Raw genomic sequence first — 22329 nt, 5'->3', positions numbered from 1 at the left:
TAGCACACAAATGTCTTGCCAAAAAAGCCCCTATCTACCTGAGAAACACACTTCAGAAAAGAGAAACCACTAGAACTCTAAGATCTAATGAGAACGTGCTCTTAGTGGCTCCCCGGGACAAAAATACCAGAGCGGGGGGCAGCAACTTCATTGTCTTAGCACCCAAACACTGGAACTCCCTCCACACCAATATCAAAAAAGAGGCCTCTCTCTCAGTCTTCAAAAAAATGGCTAAAAAGGTGGTTATTCAACCAATATTAGCACAAAGCCCATCTGATTAAATTGTAAATAATGTCTGCTAGTGTAACGTATTATCTGTTGTTGATTATCATGCATTGTTATAATTATTTAATGTACATTGTATAATTAGTAAGAGCAATTTCTAACTTGTCTGTAACCTCGCTGTGATACCCCTGGATTTGGGCGTGTAACAAATGAAAAAATAAAATATAATACAGAGACAGCAGAGACACAGAACACATTATGATAGTTGTCACCTACAATCCAACACTAATACAACTTAATAGAATTGTTCAGGATCGTCAACCAATATAAAGAAGTGGTGATGAGATGAGAGACAGCTTCAAAGAAGCTCCCCTATTTGCATACAAACAACTGAGAAACCTAGCATAGTCTCTGATCAGGAGCACTGTTACACTAGATCAAGGACAAGCAAGACATTAGCAATAGTGATACAACTATGTAGGCTTGATACAATTTGATAGGCATTAGGCCATTATGATACCTAACACTTCCAAATCCTATATAATGATATGGCGAAGAAGGAAGACTAGTCTTAATAACCAAATAGTGTTTATAAATGAATTGTGATCAGAGTAATTGACCGACCATCAGGCAGATACATAGAAGACTCTTAGTTTGCCACAAGAAATGTCATTAATGCTTGTATATCCTTTGAATTTTGCTATGAACTAATCATATTTTATCTCTCTTCTCCCACCCCCTTGTCTCTGATCTTCTCTCTTTCTCCCTATTTATGTTGAACATTTAGATTTCTTTATATCTTTTTTGGGTTGTTTAAAACTCACCAATGGTGATATGAGACTTAATAGGGATGTTGACACTTTTGCAGCTCAGCCTTAATAAAGACCCAAATAAGGTTGACACACGTGTTGACTTTTGGGCACTGTGTAATTTATTTCTGAATAGCTATAAATATACATTAAAGTGTACACTTGTATGCCATAACATTTGCTTGTTAGGTGGTGAAAGTCGTGAAAGTGGTTTTGCGTGAATGTATTTTATTTTGGCAAGATTGTTTTTTAATGTGGAGGGCTTTCTATTCTTGCAATGGAGGTGTAGGATTGTCTATTTCTTATCATTGTATATGTGACACGTGCATGAGGGCAACCGTTTTAGAGGGGGTCCCGTTGTTGTTGTGCGGTGTTTGAAGATTTTGTTGACTTAAAAGCCTGACTGTCAGAGTTGGAAGATTCGAGGACACTGTTTGTGAGTTGTATTATGATTAGTTAGAGTTTACAATGCATGTGTGTTTAACTGCATATATAAGCGTGGTTTTGGTAGAACGTGAGCAGGTATGTTTAACAGTCATTCCATGGGTTTTTAAGGCATGCTGAGTGATTGAGCAGGTGTAGCTTGTGGCACATAATGCTGGAGAGCTCTAAGGTGTGCCAAACAAGCATGTACTTGAAACTGGTACAAGTGTGGGTTAGTCTGTGGCTATCAAATGTGACTACTTATGTGTGACCATCTGTCTGAATGGTTGGTTACTCACAGTGGTTGTTTGTGCGTATGCCACAGATTATGCATTGTTGTATTAATGTGTTAGTATGGAGTGCATAATAATTAACATCTGTCTAAGGAGCCCTTTGAAAGTGTACTCAGGATGTCTGTCTGACTTCATTTGTGTTGCTCCACCGAATGTAATTATTTCCATTTTGGGATCTTGGTCTTTGTGACTAAATGACTTCTGCTTTGGCTAAACCACCTGCTCAGCGCCCACACTTCTACAAAACAAAATTGTTCCTAATGCTAAATGTAAATGAGGTACAGCTAAGATATATACCATCTTCAACTTTTGTGGTAATATAGGACAAGGGATGGCTATACTCTTAGCTGGGGTGTGGTTGTGATGCTGTAGCAACCCAAAGAGCAAAGTAACACCGTTTCAAAACAAAACAATGTTTAATCAAAGTTCTATGAAAATATAAATACCTTACAAAACAAATCGTTTGTACAAATAACTATTAAAACACTTATAAAAACTTGCCCCTGTAAAAAAAGACAGATCATTCCAGAGTAAATATGCACTCTGGATACATGTTCAGGGGAGAGAAGGCAAGAAATGCAACAATGGATTAAAAAGGATATGTTGATGATGAAAAAAGGTGTAACAATGGTGGTTTACGAGTCACTATAGTCCTGAAAGTGGACCAAGGGGACAAGGCCTCTCAAAGTACATACATCAAATATTCGTCAGTTCAAACAGCATTGAACCATGCTTCGATCTGTACTGAGGTGCGGGTTGACCAGGTTCAGGTGCAGAGAATTGTGATAGGCCAAGTGGTGTTCTAGCATCTAGTTTGTTTGAAGCAGGGACACTGTTGCAGTCGAGTACATAGTTTGGATAATGCAGTCTGGATAGCTCACCAGGGTTGGTTCGCGATTTAAGCCATTTCGAGAATTGGTTACCTGCTCTTCCATGTCGATAAATGACACAATGGTTCAGTGGTTCTTGCCAAGGTCTGTCAATTCATTGCAGTGACCTTGGTGTTCCTATGCAGGGTTTGAGGAGGCGGGGTTTGAAGAGGCAACGGTTCAAGTTTGGCAGCAGTGGCAAGCTGTTTGTTCAAGATGAATCAGGGGATGTGGTATGATTGCATGATGCAACAGTGAGGTGCCTTGGCAGATGCAAAGCAGATGTGGTATGAATGTCTATCGAGTACCAAAATCAGCACTGGTGGTTCACAAAAGTGGCTCGACCAATTGGTAGAACAAGGATTATGTCTGTGCTGACTGTCCCGATGCTGTGAGACCCAATGCACAGACTCTAGGTCAGGTTTATTAATTTCAGTATCTGCTCTCCAGCCTAGGGAGGTTTGGTACACAATGGCAGGTCATTGCTCTCAGCCAGAGTCACCCCAATGTGCCATGGCAGTGGGTAGAGAGCAGAGCTTGCCTCTACCTTGGTACACTCCTTCTTCAGCTCAATGGCTGGGGGCTTTGAAAAGATCAACCTCTCCCAAAAGAGGTCCAACAATTTCTTCCATATGCTCTGGATTTGGCGAGCCCATCTTTTATAGCCAAAGAGGCACAGCACATTTGTGGAAAGTATGCCGCTTTAAGGAGTCCAATCCCTATTCTTGAACCTGCCTTGTTGCATAGGAAGTGGAGGAAACAGGACGGAAATAAAAGCACATAGAAAGTAAGATGGATGGACCTTTTTCTCAAATGACCTTGTTCCCTAACTGTCCTAACAAAAGCGGCACAGCAGATGGGCAGGGCCAGAGTATGAGAGGAGAGGTGTCGAGTAGAGGAGTCAGGTCCCTAGGAGAGGGTGATGATGAAATCACCAATGGAAACTCGGAAGATAGCCCAGTTGGCTATTCCTCAGCATGGAATAAAACGTTGACTTCAATCTACCAGTTGAGGTGGAAACCCATAGACATCATCTGCAAGAACTACAGACTGAGATGAAGTGGTTGCATCTCCCAGGCAACCAGAGACAAGCATGAATAATTACAATGTGACTGAAAGTGATGGAAAGAGCCCTGAGCATTATAACCTTTAAAGCAACCTTGACAACATTGGGGACCTTGACAAGAGACATTCCTAGCACTTATTGTTTTGAGTTTTGCCCAAGAGACAACCTTTGTGCGTGTTAAGAAACAGTTTTGCCTGAAAATTGGGTACATCCTCTAGGAGAACCATGGATGCCTTTAATGAGTCAAGCAATTGCCATCGACTATAGGTCAGATGTACCCTGTCTCTGACTGCCACAATTACAACTGAATTCCCATTTGTTTTAGCACCATCTTAAATTATAATCAATATATTTATTACTATTATTATTATGGCATGCTACACATGCTGAACATGTGTATAATTTTGAACATGCGTATAATTTAATTTAATTTTGACACATTTTCGGCCTATTGGCGACTTGAATTTGAAACAAAGGTGCTCATCGGCAGCACAAGGCGAGGATGTCCTTCACTGCAACCATGTCACCTTGCTGCTGATTGGCCTTGTCACTTTTGATTTGGCCAATCGGTAGCTGACAGGTGACCAAGCCGACCCCTGTCCAAAGGCCCACTCCAAAGGCCCTGCCTGTGCCCGGCCTCTGTTCTTCTTCTTCACCATTTCCAGCATGGCAACTGCAGCACAGACCTTTTCCCTCCCTGCCAGCATATCTGAGCCCGCTCCAGAGGTGAGCCATGCAATAAAGTGAGCCTTTCCTGGGCTGGGGCATTCATGCGTGTCTCGCACGACAAACGTGTGTTTGATTTAAATTAATTTGTACACATTGTCTGCCTCCTAGTGGCTATGGTCTAGCATCAAGGCTTTTAGCCCTTTAAATTTGAAACAAAGGCATGCATTGGCAGGGCAAGGTGAGGATTTTCTTCACCGCAACATTGCCGCCTTCTTCATCAGCAAAGGAGTGCTGTCAAGGGTTTCCAAGGAAAACATGTCGCCTTGCTGTTGATTGGCCTTGTCTCTTTTCATCTGGCCAATTGGTAGTCACTAGGCAACCAAGCCGGCCACAGTCCAAAGGCCCACTCCTAAGGCCCTGTATGGGTCTGTTTGGGCTGAGGAGGGCTTAGAGGGCCCTCCCGTGCCCCCTTTAGCAAAGTATGGAACAGTTTCCAGACAGGCATCCCATGACCCCATGAACCTGGGCGTCTACAACTCCACAAACCCCGCTGAACACCTGTGAGTGATGGCTGAACATTGCCTTCCCCGTTAACCAAAACAACTGTGAACCAAGGAGTGCCTACACCATTCTGCCTTCCTTGCCTTATTATTCTCAACTAATCCTTCTTTCATCACATTCTTTGTCTCTTTTTAAAATCCAAACCTCGTGTGTGCTTACCATCGTGCACACATTTTGTATTGCATTTTGTCTCTCTTTTAAAATCGAAACCTGGTGTGTGCTTACCATCCTACACCCATTTGCATTGCATTGTGTCTCTTTTTAAAACTGAAACCAGGTGTGTTTGTGTTTACCATCCTGCACCCATTTTGCATTGCATTTTGTATCTTTTTTTAAATCGAAAACTGGTCTGTGTCTTTAACATCTCCGCACCCATCTGCAGTACTAAATTATTCCCAGTGCACCTACCCTCTTGCCTGCCTTAGCTACTAGGCCGCCTGGTGAGTTTGTGCTCAGTCTGTGCTGTGCAGCCCCTCCTCTTTCTTTATCTATCCTTCACCAATCTATGGTACTCGCCATCTCCTCTATGCTCTCTAACTGCTATACTATCACCTATACTCCCACTCTCACAAAGTCTGGAAGTAAAAAAGACCTGCTGATCCCCAACCCTGGCTTACCTATCACAGACACGTATGTCAGTGCAACTTCCAGGCATATCTTAATTGATATCACCTTTTCTGTCCCCTCTCCAGATCTATGGACTCCTCATCTCATCTCTACTTACATCCTCACCCGTTAATGGGGGCACTAAATGGGAAGTCTGCTTGGCGGGCTTCGCATCATCCAGGTGTATCATTTAAGTCTATCACACTGGCACCATCTTGGTTCAAGGCCCTCAAACCAACCTTCTCCTCTTTGACCGGTCCCTGCCATCCTTCATTAACTTCCTTCCCACACCTGCTACTCCTTCTTCTACTCTCTCTGTCCCCCCCTCCAGCTGGTGTACCATGCCCCTGTGCCCCTCTGTGGAAGACCTTCAAAGGTGGAGATTTCTTGCATTTAGCCAAGCTTAATGCTCATTCTGCCAACATCTGCCTCCTCCTTGAAGGCATTGACCTCAATCTCTTGCCCTCACTGAAACATGGTTCAATGCCAGCTCATCAACTGCTGTTGACTCCCTTCTCCCTGATGGCTATAATATCACTGCCAAGCCTTGCCCTAACAGTGCTGGTCAGTGGGGTTTCTCTGGTCTTTCCTGAGTGGGTCCCTTCTTCCCTCATACCCACACAGCCTTATTCTTCATTCAAGAGCCTGGTCTGCAAGCTGGTCATCCCTCCCACCTCCTCGCTGACCATTGCCACTATCTACAGGCCTCCATGCTCTATTACCCTGTTCCTCTCTGAATGGGCCAATTTCTCTTCCTCTCTCCTTACAACCACCTCTAAACTCCTTCTCGTGGGCGATTTCAACATCCATTTTGACTCCTCAATCTTGGCATCCACTCTCTTCCATGACCTTTGCACATTGCTCTCCATTCTCCCTTCTGGTCCTACGCATTTAGCTGGACACACTCTTGATGCCTTCACCCGCAATGATCTTTCACTCTCCTCCCCCCTGAACACCCCTCTCTCCTGGTCAGACCACTCTCTCCTCTCCTCTTACCTGGGCCCTCCCAGCACTCTGACCGCTCCTCCCCAGACGTGCCAACCTCATTCCCAAACATCCGTCCAATCAAACGAGTGTCAGCTAATGCCTTCGCATCTACCTTCATCCCCCCTCTCTCCCACTACTGACTTTACCTCTGACTTTGCTCTCAGCAACCTCCATCTCGCCATTACTAATACCCTTGACATTCTTGTCCCAGACATGAGGATCCACCTGAAACATGCCTCCAGGTGTAACACCTGGTATGATTCCGAAATTGGAGACCTGAAACAAAAGTGCAAAACTGCGGAACGGAAGTGGCAGACCTCAGGCTCACCCTCTGACAAACTGGCCTGTCACCTGCTCCAAAGGCAATACAGACTTTCCATCTGCACCACAAAAAGGGCCCATATCTAGGCTTGCATCTCTGGTGCATCCAACAGCATGGCTGAACTCTTTAAAATCTGCATGGAACTAGCCAACCCTTCCGCAGTCTCATCCTCACCTCCTCCCTCCTAGGCCCTCTGCAATACATTGGCCACACACTTCAATGAAAAAACACAGAACATCCTGAGTACCCTTGCTTGTTTGTTTGTTTATTATTTGCTTCCCTCTTCCCCACCCCTTCCCCCACCCTGCTGCCTTCAATGGCCTCCCAACCACCGTCTGCCTATCTCTCCTCCTCTCTCCCATCACACCTGATGAGGTCATCAGAGTTGTCCGCTCCATGAAGGTCTCCTTCAAACAGATTTCCCCCTGCTCCTCCAGAACCATTATGGACAATGGTGCGTCTCTTTCTCCTGCACTTACTGATTTCTGCATTCACTCTTTGGTCACTGGATCTTTCCCCTCCTCCCTCAAGCACTCCCTTGTGTGCTCTCTCCTGCAAAAACCTTCTGCAGACCTGTCATGCCCTGTCAACTACTACCCTATATCTATCACCCCCTTTCTTGGGAACACTTGGAGAAGCTTGTCTTTCCCCAACTGACCCATCTTGGGAAAAGAGGGGTGATTCCCACAGACTTAGTCCTAACACCCCCTGCATGTTGTTATATAAGATCGGCTCTAAAATCTGGCCTAGCCTGGAAGTTTGGCCTAGATGTCCTAGTGTGCGTTATAGATCCAGTCTTTCGGGAGACATAAAGGTTCTCTTACAGAGCCATGGTGAAACCACATTTGAAATACACTCTGGGGCCAAATTACAGAGGAAATTCTTGAGAAGGTTCTATTTCCCTGTTTTAAGGACAAAGGTGAACGAGAGGAAACTGAGAGAGGTATTTTAGGCTTTGGAGAGGCCAACGAGATATGTGGTCATGAGCCAAAAAGGGAAGAAGAACCTAGTATCCTTCCTGATCTAGCCTTTGCCCAGTGAAATGATCCAGCATTCGCAGAGGCTTTCTTACAACTGAGTCCCAAGGGAGAAGGACAAGAAAAGGAGAGTCCCTTCTTCTTTCTGAAACAGGGATTGCTTTATAGAAGGGAAACCTCCGGAGAAGTCCGAAAGTAAAAGTCAATAATAACCAAAACCCATTGCAAGATCGTGCTTGAGATTGCACACTCTCATTTGACAGGGGGATTTTTAGGACAGTCTAAAGCCCAAGCTCGCATCAGTGGGAAATTCGACTGGCCAGGTATCCATGCTGACATAAAGAACTTCATTCAGAAATGTGAAATATGCCAGAAAACCAGTTCACATATTCCCTTAACTGCCCCTCTAAACCCATTACTATTGAAGTCCCTTTCTCCCGATTTAGGATGGATATCATTGGACCGTTGGAAACTTCTACACTGGGTAATAAATATGTTCTCATAATCGTTGATTATGCTTACAAATACCCAGAAACCTTTCCCATGTGGAACAACACAACCCAGCACATTTTAAAACACAGGCTACCATTCTTTTCTGCATTTAGTTTTACCATTGAAATTCTGACGGATCTGGGATCCAATTTATTGAGTAAGATTATGGGTGACTTCAAGAAATTACTACACATTGCCACCTTAAGAACCTCGATTTACAACCTCCCAATGGACGTATTGGTAGAGAGATTTAGCAAAACCCTTAAAATGATTTTGACACAATGGGTAGATGAGGGTGGGAAGGACTGGGATCGCATGATCCCCTGGGCCCTATTTTCAGTAAGAAAGACTCCTCAGGCCTCCACTGGATTCTCCAGTTTTGAGCTACTCTGTAATAGAGAACAAAGAGATGTCTTAGACATGCTCTAGGAGACCTAGAAAGATAGAGATTAGGCACACATTCACCTCTCAGAGACAGCTACCCAATTGCGAGAGGACATGAAACTCGTCTGGAGTCTAGTCCACACTCACATGGAGAAAGCTCAAGCCCAACAGAAGTCCACCTATGACAAGAAGGTGAATTTAAGATCTTTTTCAGTAGTACAGAAGGTATTAGTCCCCTTACCATTGTCTGAAAATAAACTTGGTTCAAAGTGGCATGGGGCCTATGAGGTGCTAGAGCAAACAGGAACCTGTACCTATAAAATAGTCCAACCTGATAGAAAGCAAAATACCCACCTCTACTACGTAAGTCTCATAAAGGAGTGGAAAGAAAATCCTTCCACCACCACCTCCTCTATATTGTCTTTTTTGGTACCCGAGGAAATTGACAACTCTGAACGTATTCCCCAAGAACGATCTAAACTGAAACAAGAAGATTTGAACAACCGTATTATTGTATTCCCTGGTGCATTCTACGAGAAGCCAGGGAGAGTACATCGTACTTATCATTATATCCAAACTCAAATTGGAAAAGTGGTCCATTTGAAACCATATCGACTCCCAGAAGCACGAAAATAATTAGTGGTTGAGGAAGTTAAAAAATGCTGAAGGCCAACATTATCAAGCCCTCTTCGGGTCCATGGTCATCCCCTATTGTGCTATTAACAAAACCTGATCATTCTTTTTTGCATAGACTTCAGGCAGGTTAATGCCATATCCACCTTCAATGCCTATCCTATGCCACAAATCGATGAGTTAATAGAAAAACCTGGAAAAGCCACCTTCCTCTCAACCCTAGATTTAAACAAGGGATATTGGCATGTCCTAGTACATGGACATGATAAGGAAAAGACAGCTTTCTCGACACCGATGGGACTATTCCAATTCAAAGTCCTCCCTTTTGGCCTGCATGGGACCCCAGCCACTTTCCAATGACTTATGGACAGGATACTACAACCCTACTCTGATTTCTGTGCGGCCTCATTTATAGTGAAACTTGGGAAGACCATCTTTTTCATCTGTCCACTATTATGAGAACCCTCAGAGAGGCCAGATTAACTGCTAATCCATCCAAATGTAAGCTGTCTCAATCGGCCATGAAATACCTAAGCTTCTTTGTAGGGAATGACAGTGTCCAGCCCCAGCAAGAAAAAGTGAAACCCATCATAGATGCCCCCAAACCCAAGACCAAGAAAGACCTCATGGCATTCCTAGAATTGATTGGTTATTACCGTAGGGAGTTATTGTCCCAGGAGGATAGCTCAGCGGCAACACACTCACCTTGGAAGCAAGTCGATGCGGAGCAACACGGGTTCGATCCCCAGGTCCGTGCTTAGAAACCTCTGGGTATTAAGCACGTTATCAATAACCTATCATATCAGGTTCATCCCAAAATGTTAAGATAGAACAGCCAGATTAACAGGCAAGCTAAGAAATGCTAACCCCAGAAAATTCATTGGAACGAGGAGGGTGATGCATGTTACATTAACCTAAAACAAACCTTCTGTCAGGACCCAATCCTAAAAGTAGCAGACTTTTGCAAAGAATTTGTGTTACATACGGATACCTCTCAGGGTTAGGTACAGTTTTATTGCAAGTATGAAATCGATTTTAACTCCCCATCCTATTCACTAGTCGTAATCTCTTGTGTGTAGAACTACTCGGTACTGGATTTGGAGGCCCTTGCCCTCAAATGGGCAATTGTCCATCTAAGACATTTCTTTCTTCTAGGGAGGAAGTTCACAGCTGTCACCGACCACTCACCTTTAGTATGGATAAGTCAACAAAAGGACTCTAAGTCTTGAGTAATGCGATTGTTCTTAGACCTGCAGCCCTACTGTTTCAATGTGGAACACCGAAAAGGTTGTAGAGGAGGAGGCAAGTACCCTTACTCCACCTACCCCACCTACATTACCTGAGAAGTATGAACCAAAGTATGTGACATATACAATACCAATCAGAAGGCAAGAAGAAGAGCAACGGCTCTGCACAGTGCCCATAAGAATGCCTATAACTAAGATAACATGGGAAGTGAAGTATCCATTAAGGAAACCATACTTACATCCAAGACAATATGATGGCCATTTGAATGCGATTCCTGAGGAAACAAAGAAACTGAATGACCAGGATGAATGGTGACGTCATACGAAACTGAATCGACCCCATATAGAAGATAACAAGACCAGAGAGGCAGACGATTTATGAAGAATAAAGAAGTACCAAGGATAAGTGACATCTTGAGATCAAGATAAAGAGATTTATGCCATAAGCATGATGAAGATACCTAGTTAGTTTAAACGTGTACAGATGCAATGAAATCAAGCAGCAAAGCAATCATGAAGCTAGCCAAATGCTTATAGTAAATAGATCGCGGCAAGCGGCAACATATACATATATAACTCATAGATACATATGGATTGAATAAAGAATGAATGTTCCACTACGTATATAGCAGTCTTGAGCAACAAGGAAGGCCTTATTTCAGTGTCGCAGTTACAAAAGCAATTGAATTAAAACAGAACATATTTCAGCTAAGGAGTTGGATGAGCCAAAGAGCCAAGGTCTTATCAGAATTAGAATTGGCTGACATTAGATACAATTAACGTGAAAGAACAGAAGCTCCTGTTCAAAAAGGTCAAGTGAAAACAAAAGATGTCAGAGGACCAGGGGAGAATAAAATCAAATACACAGAACGGCTCAAATCGTGGTGTCCAGTCATGTGATGGAAGAAAGTTGGACACATGAGGAGATCACACCTATGCACGGAAGCCAGACAATACCCATACTCCTTAAACAATCTCAGAGAACAGTACAGACTCAAGGCCAACTTCAAACACTAATTGACACTGAAACATTGAGGTGATGCAGGAGTGTACTTTTAATTGATGGGAAGCTGGTATCATGACAAGCTCACCCTCACCTGGTTGTTCAGTCTGAATGCTGCTCACGTAGGTGGAAAGTTATTGACGGGGGTTAGAAGCCAACCAATTGTACAGGACCACGTAGTTGGGGGTCCTATAGTTTGTGTAGCCAATGGGACGTTGTACATTTAGTGATGTTCGTAGTGGCCAGTTTGAAGGGAGGGCTTAGTTGCCCCACCTGATGTTAAATATCCAATTATTTCTCTCTGTTACCCTTTACAGATATAACACCTATGTTTAGTTATTCACTTAGAGCCAATCCTGCTTCCAGATAGGTTTTAGAAGTTTGCCACGCAGGATGACGTTGGTAAAGATGCAGGTCAGCACGTCAGCTATGACCAATTTAGGTTTTAAGAAACAAGCTTTTTTATGACATGATTGAGAGTTGAGTATCGAGCAATTGCTGATGTTCGTTGATATCCCTGTTTTAGTTACTTGCATCAAAACAGACAAACTTTTGCCAAGCTATTTGTGTCATCTGAATTATTGATGTTTGATTAAAATCTGCATCCCCATCCATTTCCAGGGTATTTCTACTCATCTTAAAGGGCTGGAAGTCTCCAGTTCAAGGTAAAGAAAAGCGGAATGTTGATTTCCTTTCCCGGTTTACCTGTGAAATAGATGTGGCTACATTGCATATGGAAGGGTATGTGAGAAACCACAGGGTATCTCACTCGCTAGTCCCCAGGGATATCTCTCTTAGGTAGCTAGGGCATGGCCATCGCTTTTGGATCCAATTCCTGGGGGTGAACTAATGCAGGAGGATCACCTGGGTGAGGGTCTTTGGGGAGTGGGGGTGAGGCAGCCGATGGTGAGGCATAGTATTCCCCCTTTTTTCATCTACCCCATCCTATTTTGTAGGATAGTCTGAGGTTCCAACCCCTCCCTTTTTACACAAACACTGGGCTGAGGACAAAGGTGACTTAGAGTAACTCTCATACATCCTACTGGACATGTCCTGTTAATCGGGTCAGGCTAAATCAGGCACTTGACTTCAAGTATATACACCTGATACCAATTAGCTCTCCTCACACAGATTAAAGGGAACACCTAAAGACACACTCTGGGCAAGGCTGAACACGAGTATGAGCAGGACTTCTTGTGTGAAGGCAGACCTACTGGAGCAGAGAGATGGACCAAGGGATGAGAGCAGCGGGTCGACAACCCCAAGAGTTCCGTACTGGAGGTTGTTGCCTCCGACAGGCCGAGAAATACATTTGGAGAAGGCCAGATCCCGCAAGTGAAGACTGCATTGTGTTTCAAGGATGCCAGCTACCCTCCTGAGTGAATGGCAGAGTTGGGGAGGTGAGGCCAAGCCTGTGGTACTAACCTTGACTCATGAATTGGAGATTGTAGAACCAAGAAAGAAACACACATAGCCAGTGAGTTGGCAAACGCCTTGAGAGAGTGGTGTGTGTTGAAGAAAGTTTGAAATGGCAACATTATATCGCAAGTGAATGCTGCATGCATGTGGATGAGACACGAAGAAAGGCAGACCTGTGAATGAACTTTTGAAGTAAGGACAGCTGTGCAATCAGCAATACTGAGTAATGGAGTGGTCTGGCAAAAGGAAGTAGCCCACTCGAAAGTCTCAGTGAAAGGTACATTGTTTGTAATGATAAAGCAAAGTAGACAACATTAACTCCTAGAGAACGGGAGAGTGAATGTTGAACCTTTTACTTGTATTCAAAGTGGTCCTGTGGAGGTCTGTAAAGAAAAGCCATGCACATTTGAAAGTTTTCGGAAATCGAAAGCTGTCTGAGCCTGTCTGAGGGAGACCTGAAGTGTAATAAGCTTGAGGAAGGTAGCCCCCTTGTAAGTTTTCTTGAACTTTGTTCTGAAGAGGTCAGAGCCAGACAAAGCAGGACCTATGTGAACTTTGTTATGAAAGGTCTGAGCCCAACAGAGGGGGCCTATGTGAACTGTGTTTTGAAGAGGTCTGAGCTAGACATAGGGGGACCTACGTGAACGTGTTGTTGAAACATTATTTGGAAGTGGAAAGAGCTACTTTAACGTGGAAGGCTAGGCATCCATCAATCCACGTTTTGGAACTGTTTATTGTACTGAGAACCCAAGCCAAAGTGTGTCATCCAGCCTACAAGGACCACCTTACTCGGTGTGGTGTCTCTTGGGGAGGACAGCTGATTCAGCTACTTTAATTATTTTGGAACTCTGATTTTTCCTTTTCCTACATTTCTGCTTTATACACTTTTTTGTACAAGTGATCGAACAGGTATTAAGTTTTCTTAGCATAGGCCATTTTGATATATGAGGCACCACTAAGACTGTTTTGTGTATCATTTGATGGTTAAGACTACTCCCATCTTAGAAATAGGGCAGAGGGGGAGTTTTCCAACCGCAGAAAATGCAATAAAGGTTTTTACAAATTGTACCCCTTTTGTCTGTGTCATACTTGTGATACCATGCCTCCCATAGACCCAGCACACTGAACTTGTTGGTTGCCTACACAACCATCAATCTGGATTAGGGGCATCCGGAGGAATGGAAACTGCTTTTCTGAACACCCATTCCAACTGTCCAGCCGTTCTCATTCTGCTTGATCTCTCCCCTACATTTGACACGGTCAACCACTTTGTCCTCATAAAACGGCTCCACGATACCCTAGGTATCTCAGAGCAGGCATTGAACTGGTTGACCTGCTTCCTCAGTGACCATCCATCCCAGGTTATTCTGGGCTCTTTCTCCTTCCCCACCTCTATCTCCACCTGTGTTGTCCCCCAGGTCTCCAACCTTTTATCCCGGGCTTTTAAACACCTATCTTGCTCCGCTTACACACTTCATTTCCGCATTCTCCCCTAACTTCCAGTTTTATGCAGATGACACTCAGCTCTTCTTCCATCTTCACTCTGACCCTCTCCTTACTTCCTCCATCATTCCAGACTGCCTTTCTGCCATCCAGTTCTGGTGTACTTCCAATGATCTCTGCCTCATTGCCAGCAAGACTGAGATCCTGCCTATTTGGACTCCTTCTCTTTCTTCCCCTAACTCTGGCCATCTTCTATGGGCTCTCCACCTTCACCTTAATCTGAAGCCAGAAACCTTAGAGTATTCTCTATCCTTCCTCCTTCACATCCTGGACCTTGCCAAGAAGGCCTATTTTCAACTCTACCTCCTCAAAGGAATTATTTCCTTCCTCACCTCCCCCAGAAGCTCACGTTCTCCAGAGCTCTGTTTCTCTCTAGGATAGCCTGCTGCAATAGCCTTTTTCTTAATCTACTCTCTTCAACTCTACGACCCATTCAGGTATTTCAAAATAGGGCTGCGAAACGTATCCTTCACCTCAAGCCCAGGAACTGTATCTCTCCAACCTTAAAAGCTCTCCACTGGCTCGTGGTTGCTGCAAGGATCAAATTCAAATCCCTCTGCATCATCCACAAGGTTGTTGGGGACCAGGCACCACGCTATCTACAACTTGCTCTCACCAAATACTCTCCCTTCAGATCTTTACGTTCTTCTGGCACCAACTGTCTGTGTGTCAAGTGCTTCGCTAAACAGTGAGCTGGTGGCCGATCTCTTTCATCAGCAGGCTCTCTATTATGGAACAGCCTCTCCCTTCCTCTTTGTCTTGCACCGGATCACCTAAATTGACAGAAGCTCCTCAAGACTTTCCTCTTCACATCCTTCTTCCCACCCTCCCATCTCTGCTAAATGCCACTGTTGCTCAGATTGGTGGCCAGGGGCTTATGTGTCCTCCCGGCCCCTGGCCTCCCACACCCAATCACCTTCAGTCTCCACCCGCTCCCAGCACTTGCATTGCCACCCACAGGCCTATGCCACAACCTGTCTGCACTATTTATTGTCTGACTACTCACCTATGCACGTACAACTGCAACCCCTGGCACTTCCCTCTTATACACCTAGCACTTACACCCAAATCCCTTCTCTATCTCTGCACTTGCACGTTCTGAACGCTCACAAGGCCTAATAGGAGTGTCTCTTTCTTTTATTGTTATATGGATTTTCATTCCCATGTTCCCTCCCTGTTGCCCTGTGGGCGCTTTGAAACACATTTTTTCTTGATGTATGAGTTCCTTACAAATGCACAATAAAATTAAAATTAAATATTTATTGAGTGCAGGATTAGCTTCAGGAAGCATTGAAGTACATTACAAGTCATAGGGGGAAGAGGCTGGTGAGGGAATAAGACATACACGGGACAGGGGAGATGACAACAGGGGAGGGTGAATGTGGCCAGTTTAGCAGCAAAAGTGCTAAATGCAACCAGGTGAGTAGACAGAAGGTAGCAGAGCATCCCTTCTTAGGTAAGGCTGGGAGTGGAGGGGATGTGGACGTAGGTGTTAGGGAGGAGCCATTCCTTGATGAGTGTAAGAACATTATACATTCTGCCTCTTGCTACATTCAACAGAAACTATGGGGGACAGTTGAAAATGTCTTCTGAAAATGTTTTTGATTTGAAATTCTGAGTTGTTGCTGCCCCGTGTGTGCAGTTATCAGTCTATCACCTCCTTGGACACAATAAAGGTAAAATGCATACAATATATACTCACTTTTCCCAAAGTCACTAACATGATTACAGGTCAACCTGGCCACCTTACCCATTACACTTATTTGTACTCAATGAAAAATGCATGAAGTTCAGATTTGTGCAAGTTGTATTCTTATTTCTATTTATTTGTTATTTATATAACGCCTTACATTAAGGCGCTGTACAGGTGCCAATTTACAGTACAATAATTAGAGTAGGTAATAGTACAATACACAGCAGATAAATACCTTAAGTAACAAGATTGTTTAAAGTAGATTTAAGATTGAAGTAGAAAGGTTTTCAGAGCAGCACGAAAGGCAGAATAAGAATCAATAGACCAAAGAGAAAGACAGAGAGCATTCCATTGGAAAGGAGCAAGCCAAGAAAAAGAGTAAAAGCACAAAGTTACACAAGGAGGGCAGGTATAGTTAATAAAAAATAGGACTGAGAATGAAGAACACGGGATGGGACATAGGCAGAGACAAGGGAAGAAATATAGAGAGGAGCAAGACAATGAAGGGACTTGAATACAATACAGAGAACATTTAATTTCACTTGGGAGTGGTAGGGTAGCCATCAAAGAGAGGCTTTGGAAGAAGGAATGGAATCATGAATAGGAACGGAATACAAGATATGAATAGAAAAAATTAAGACAGACTTTAAAAGAGCTAAACGACAGATAGGAAGACCAAAAAGAAGTGCAGAATGGTAGAATAATTGTGAGAAAATTATAGAGGAAATTAGAAGTTTAGACGCGCTGAAAGCAAGGAAAGCCCTAAGTTTAAGGATGTTACAGAGATGGAATTGACAGAAGCGAGAAATGATAGAAATATAAAAAGTGAAAGATAGGTCATTATCAAGATGAGGACCAAGATTGGATGGAGGGTGGCCAGTATAGAAATACCAGTGCCTCTGCCAAGGCCTGAAAGGTCTAAAGGCCAAACCAGGTGTAAGCAAAGAAGCAGGGATAGCAGAGTTAAAAAAAGAAAAACAAGTCTCACTGATACACGTAAAGTGTAAGTTTAAACACAGAAACATATCAAGGATAGTATGAGATTTTTGGGAGAGAGACCAAGCATTCCAGAGTGCAACATTAGTGCAAGAGAAGTGAGTGTCAGTGAACGGATAAACTACATTTGAAAAATTATGAGAAGCTAAGGAATGAGGGTGCCTATGACGGGTCCAGTGTGTGGGAATTGGGCTAAGTATAGCTGAAGGAGCATGATTAAAACAAATATCAGAGGAAACATGTAATGATGGAAGCAGCACTAAGATGGAATACAACAGGACACCAGCTAATGGGCAAGCTGGGTGTGCGGCAAGTAAGCAAGCCAACCATAATGGGCTAGAAGAACAGCGACCCAAATTAAACATTATACTATTTAGTAAAGGGCATGAAGAAGTAGAGTGGAGAGTGCCCATCAGCGGACAGCAGCAGACAGCTGCACCCGGACTTAATTGAAGTAAAGATGGTTGACAGTTCCTAGCATTATATCTAGGGATGAGCGACATTTTCGCCTACAAAGCGAAAAGTGCAGAATCCGCACTGGAATCTGCTTCTGCCCGTTCTGCAAAATCAGCATTACAGTTATGCCGCAACTGACAGTTTAGCTGGTTTTGTGTGGTTTTGCATGGTGCATGCAGTGGTCGAAGTGAGCAGGAGCGGTCGGGAGCGGTAATCCTCTACTTTTTTTAAATTACGTTTTACAGCTCCTATACTTTTATTTTAAAAAGAAACCGTTCTGGAATGGTTTCGTTTTAAAATAAAAGTGTAGGAAGAAGTTGAAACTTGCACTTTCAGTGCACTGCACTGGACGTTCGCTTAAACAGCAGGTGAAAGTGTTTGGGGGGTTGTATTGTGTGTGGGAGGGGCATGGTGATGGGGTTTGTGGGCAGTGGATGCAGGGCAGCAGGGAGCATAGTTCCACTACTTCTTTTCATACACCTCGTCCACTGGGTGCATGGTGTTTCATTCACATGTTAGTTTCATGTAGCTCAATGAGAAACTTTGCATGGGTCTTTTTTTTTATCCATGTTAGTTTCGTGCAGTGAGATTAGGAAATGTGCATGGTTTTTTGCTTCATGATAGGATCATGCAGCATCACGAGAAACTTTGAGCAGGTCTTTTTGTGATCCATATTAATTTTGTGCAGCGGCATGAGAAACATTGTGCAGGTTTTTTTGTATCCATGGTAGTTTCGTGCAGTGGCAGAAGAAACTTTGTATAGTTTGCCACAATCTGTGCTACTTTTGCGCAGTGACATGAGTAACTTTGCACTGGCTTTTTTAGATATATACTAGCTTTGCATTGCATTACAAGAATTTCTTTTTATAACTGTGCTCAGTTTGTTGAGCAGCACAAGAAACTTCACACATCATTGTGTTTGATTTGTGCTAGGTTTGCGAAGAGGCATGAGAAACTTTGTACAGCTTTTCGTTCTATTTGTACGAGGTTCGCGCAGTGGCACAAGAAACCTTGTGCTACTCTTTTCAATTTGCACTTGGTTTGCACAGAGGCACGATAAACTTTGTGCAGCTTTTTGTTTGATTCGTATGAGGTTCGTGAAGTGGCACGAGAAACTTTGTGCCACTCTTTTCGGTTTCTGTTCGGTTCGTGCAGCGGCATGAGAAATTTAATGCCACTCTTTTTGATCTGTGCTAGGTTTGTGCAGAAGCACAAGAAACTTCACACAGCATTTTGTTTGATTTGTGCTAGGTTTTGCGAAGAGGCATGAGAAACTTAGTGCAGCCTTTTATTCGATTTGTACGAGGTTCACACAGTGACACAAGAAACTTTGTGCTACTCTTTTCAATTTCCACTAGGTTTGCACAGAGGCATGAGAAACTTTGTGCAGCTTTTTGTTTGATTTGTATGAGGTTCGTGAAGTGGCACGAGAAACTTTGTGCCACACTTTTCAATTTGTGTTCGGTTCGTGCAGCGGCATGAGAAACAATGCCACTCTTTTTGATCTGTGCTAGGTTTGTGCAGAAGCACAAGAAACTTCACACATCATTGTGTTTGATTTGTGCTAGGTTTTGCGAAGAGGCATGAGAAACTTTGTGCAGCCTTTTGTTCGATTCGCTACTCTTTTCAATTTGTTCTAAGTTTGTGCAGTGGCAGAGAAACTTTGTGCCACTTTTTTCAGTTCATGTTAGGTTCACACAGCATAAGAAACTTAATTACGCTCTTTTCGATCTGTGCTAGGTTTGTGCAGCAGCATGAGAAACATTGCACAGCACGTTTCAGTTTGCAAGATGGCATGATAATCTTTGCGCTGCAGGTGTGGTAGAATGGCTGATTGTGGTGAAATGGATCAAAATCTTACAGCTTTTGCTTCTGTGGCTAGCGGAACGGAATTTCACAATTTTGCTCTGCCCTAATTATATCCAGACGTCCTGTGAGTTTTGTCAGTTGGCACAACATATTGTGAGGGGTCAGAAATAAGACTTGGACACAGTGGTAGCATCTTTGTGTTCATTAACTTTTTTTTATGAAAATGGTGTGGAATAATGACTCTCTGTCCCTAAAACTAAGAGGGGATTCCCAGCATCTCAGAAAACTATTGAAACTGTCAGAATGTCCGAATTATAAAGTCTGTCCCTGTGGTGTCTCAAAAAGCCTAATTCTGTCCCTAACACTAATAGCATGAACTGTGCAAGGATGATTTCTTCCAAAAGTAAAAATGTTCCTTCTGGTTCCATGTAAGAGTAAAGTTCCCAGTCTCTTGAGCAAAAATTGGCAGAGTTAAAGAAATGTTCACAATTGTAGATTTCCAATGTGAGGGTTTTGGCCCTTTCCCCTAGGGTCAATCTCATTTTAGTGTTTCTCTTTTTGTAAGGCCCCTCAGACCTGTACTTGCTTCCACAAATGTGTTGACCAGCGGCTCGAACTGCGCATCCAGTCACCAGCATCTTCGTCATCAAACCGACCGTCGAACCAAGCCAGTTGGTACTGACAAGCCGCATTTCGAACTGCCAGCAAATTTCAGAATCTTTGCAGCCAATCTTCATCGCCAGTGGAAATGATGTGTGTGGCATCATTGTACCATGACCCTGTAAGCCGCATTGAACTGCACATCCAGTAACCAGCATCTTTGCCATTGAATTGACAGTTGAACGAACTCTGGTGGCCCTAATGAAGCACACTTTGCTGAACACCACTTCAAGTTGTTCTTCAAACCACCAGAACCTCTGCTGCTGCTCTTCTTCATCTGTCAAACAGACGCTGTATTTTTACAAACTGCAAAGAACTTTAACTCAACCCCAGCTCAACACCTGCTCTCCATATGGAACAATGTGACGGATGCATTGAAGCCTAATGCCAATCACACGAATAGTGCTGAGAAGACTGGTTTGATGCCGTCAAACTACCAAAAACAGCAGACATGTATTATTGAGTGTTAACTGACCCCTGGTCTATCTTTGGGCCCTACAGTCTGGTTAGGAAACATCTAATTCCTTCATGCACACAAGAACATACCTTTTCAAAGTACATGTTGGCTTTTACTTGCCTTCAACCCCCGATTCATTACTCAGAGTGCTGTGTCTTGCTATGCTTGTTATTCTGTATTTTCCTCAGGGCTGGGTACTGTGTAGGGGTTTTCGATTTAGTTGTTATTGCAAATGGTGTGTGCAATTAAAGGATATAATTATATAGAACCTTAATTGGGCATTCCCTTTATTTTGGACTGTTACACTATTGTTGTTTGAGTTGCTACTGGATCATATGCACACCCGTCTTGACAGCATAGCCTTCCCTCTGCCCACATTAACACAAAGGAGAAGGGGGTATATCTCTTGACTGTGCCTGTTTCACCTTTATGATTGGGATCACTCTTGTTTTGTAGCCATTTGAGTGCTGGCAAGGTGCTAAAGTCACTCCTTACCAGTGTACTCCTGCAAGTCATTTCGTCACACATACATTTGAAAATATAGCAAAACGACTTTAGCTAGAAACATAAGTTATGTGCAGACTAGTCACATTAAAGGAAAATAATGAATGCTACTAGTTAAGAAATATGTCAAACTGTTGTTATCAAAAGTTGAAGATTTTCAAAAGGATGCTGTTAAAATAGTAAACAATCAATCACTCAATCATGCTCTCAATTGAAGCAATCAACAAGTCAACCAAACACTGCATTATTTTGCCCAATTAGAAATATTACATTCCCAATATAATGGCATTTAATACCCAGCTCAATTACTGTGCAGAGAATGTAATGCACGTTTTACACAGGGAATGTACTGTAAGACAATAAAAGAGTCCTGATGGCAGTGCTTCTTTCTTATTTTGATATAAGATATCTTCCCGGGCTTTAGCAAATGCAGGTCTTTAAATGTTCCTGTAAATCAAATTGGATGGTGTGCCATTTCATTTCAATCTGGCAGCATTTCCAGAATACAATTCAAATTGAAAACAATGTTGACGTCCAAAATAATTAGTTTCCTTTCCCTTTCTTGTTAAAATGAAGTAAAACTCTGAATTATTTATTGATTTTTCTCTAGTCCTGATTACTTCTTGAATTTAGCTTGATAAGTAGGAAATGTGTTCCCATAAGTGACATGTTTTAATAATGAATGCGTCGGGCCTCTGCCAAATGGTGTAGAATTAGAACTTTCCAGTCTCTTGAATGGTTCTGTTGTGTTTCCATTACATCCCTAGCAGCAGGAATGGGCTAACGAACCGGCAACTGAAAGTAAAGCAAGAAGAAAATAGGGCATGAAAATACGACTGAAGATGTAAACTGAAAGTAGGCGAGAAAAGACAGGGCTTTGGTAGTCACTGATTTTATGTGTAATCCAATCTTAAAAGGTGTAACCGCTTGAATAACAATGATCTCCAGTGGGTAGACACCCAGATTACCTGCAGCAATGCACGGCATTACAATCTCAGTTTTATTGATCTGTTTTGCTATTCCATGACATTACAGATTGTTACGTTATGTTAGTTCATTTGTTAGGCGCCAAATCCCGAAGGCATCCAGGCGCCATCAAGAGAACGGAAGATGTCTTTTCGATTATTCAAACAAAGGAGAGGAACCGGGGATAATCTGCGTGGGTGTGGTGGATCGTATGGAAATGAAAACGTGGGTCTGAAAAAGATAACCTCAACAAACACCGAGGCTCTGGGGCAGAGGTTGTCCCTCGTGGCAGGATGCATT

The sequence above is a fragment of the Ambystoma mexicanum genome, chromosome 5q (genome assembly GCF_040938575.1).
Source record: "Ambystoma mexicanum isolate Mex_15411 chromosome 5q, UKY_AmexF1_1, whole genome shotgun sequence".
Classification (NCBI taxonomy): Eukaryota; Metazoa; Chordata; class Amphibia; order Caudata; family Ambystomatidae; genus Ambystoma; species Ambystoma mexicanum.
This window is presented reverse-complemented; position numbering follows the sequence as displayed.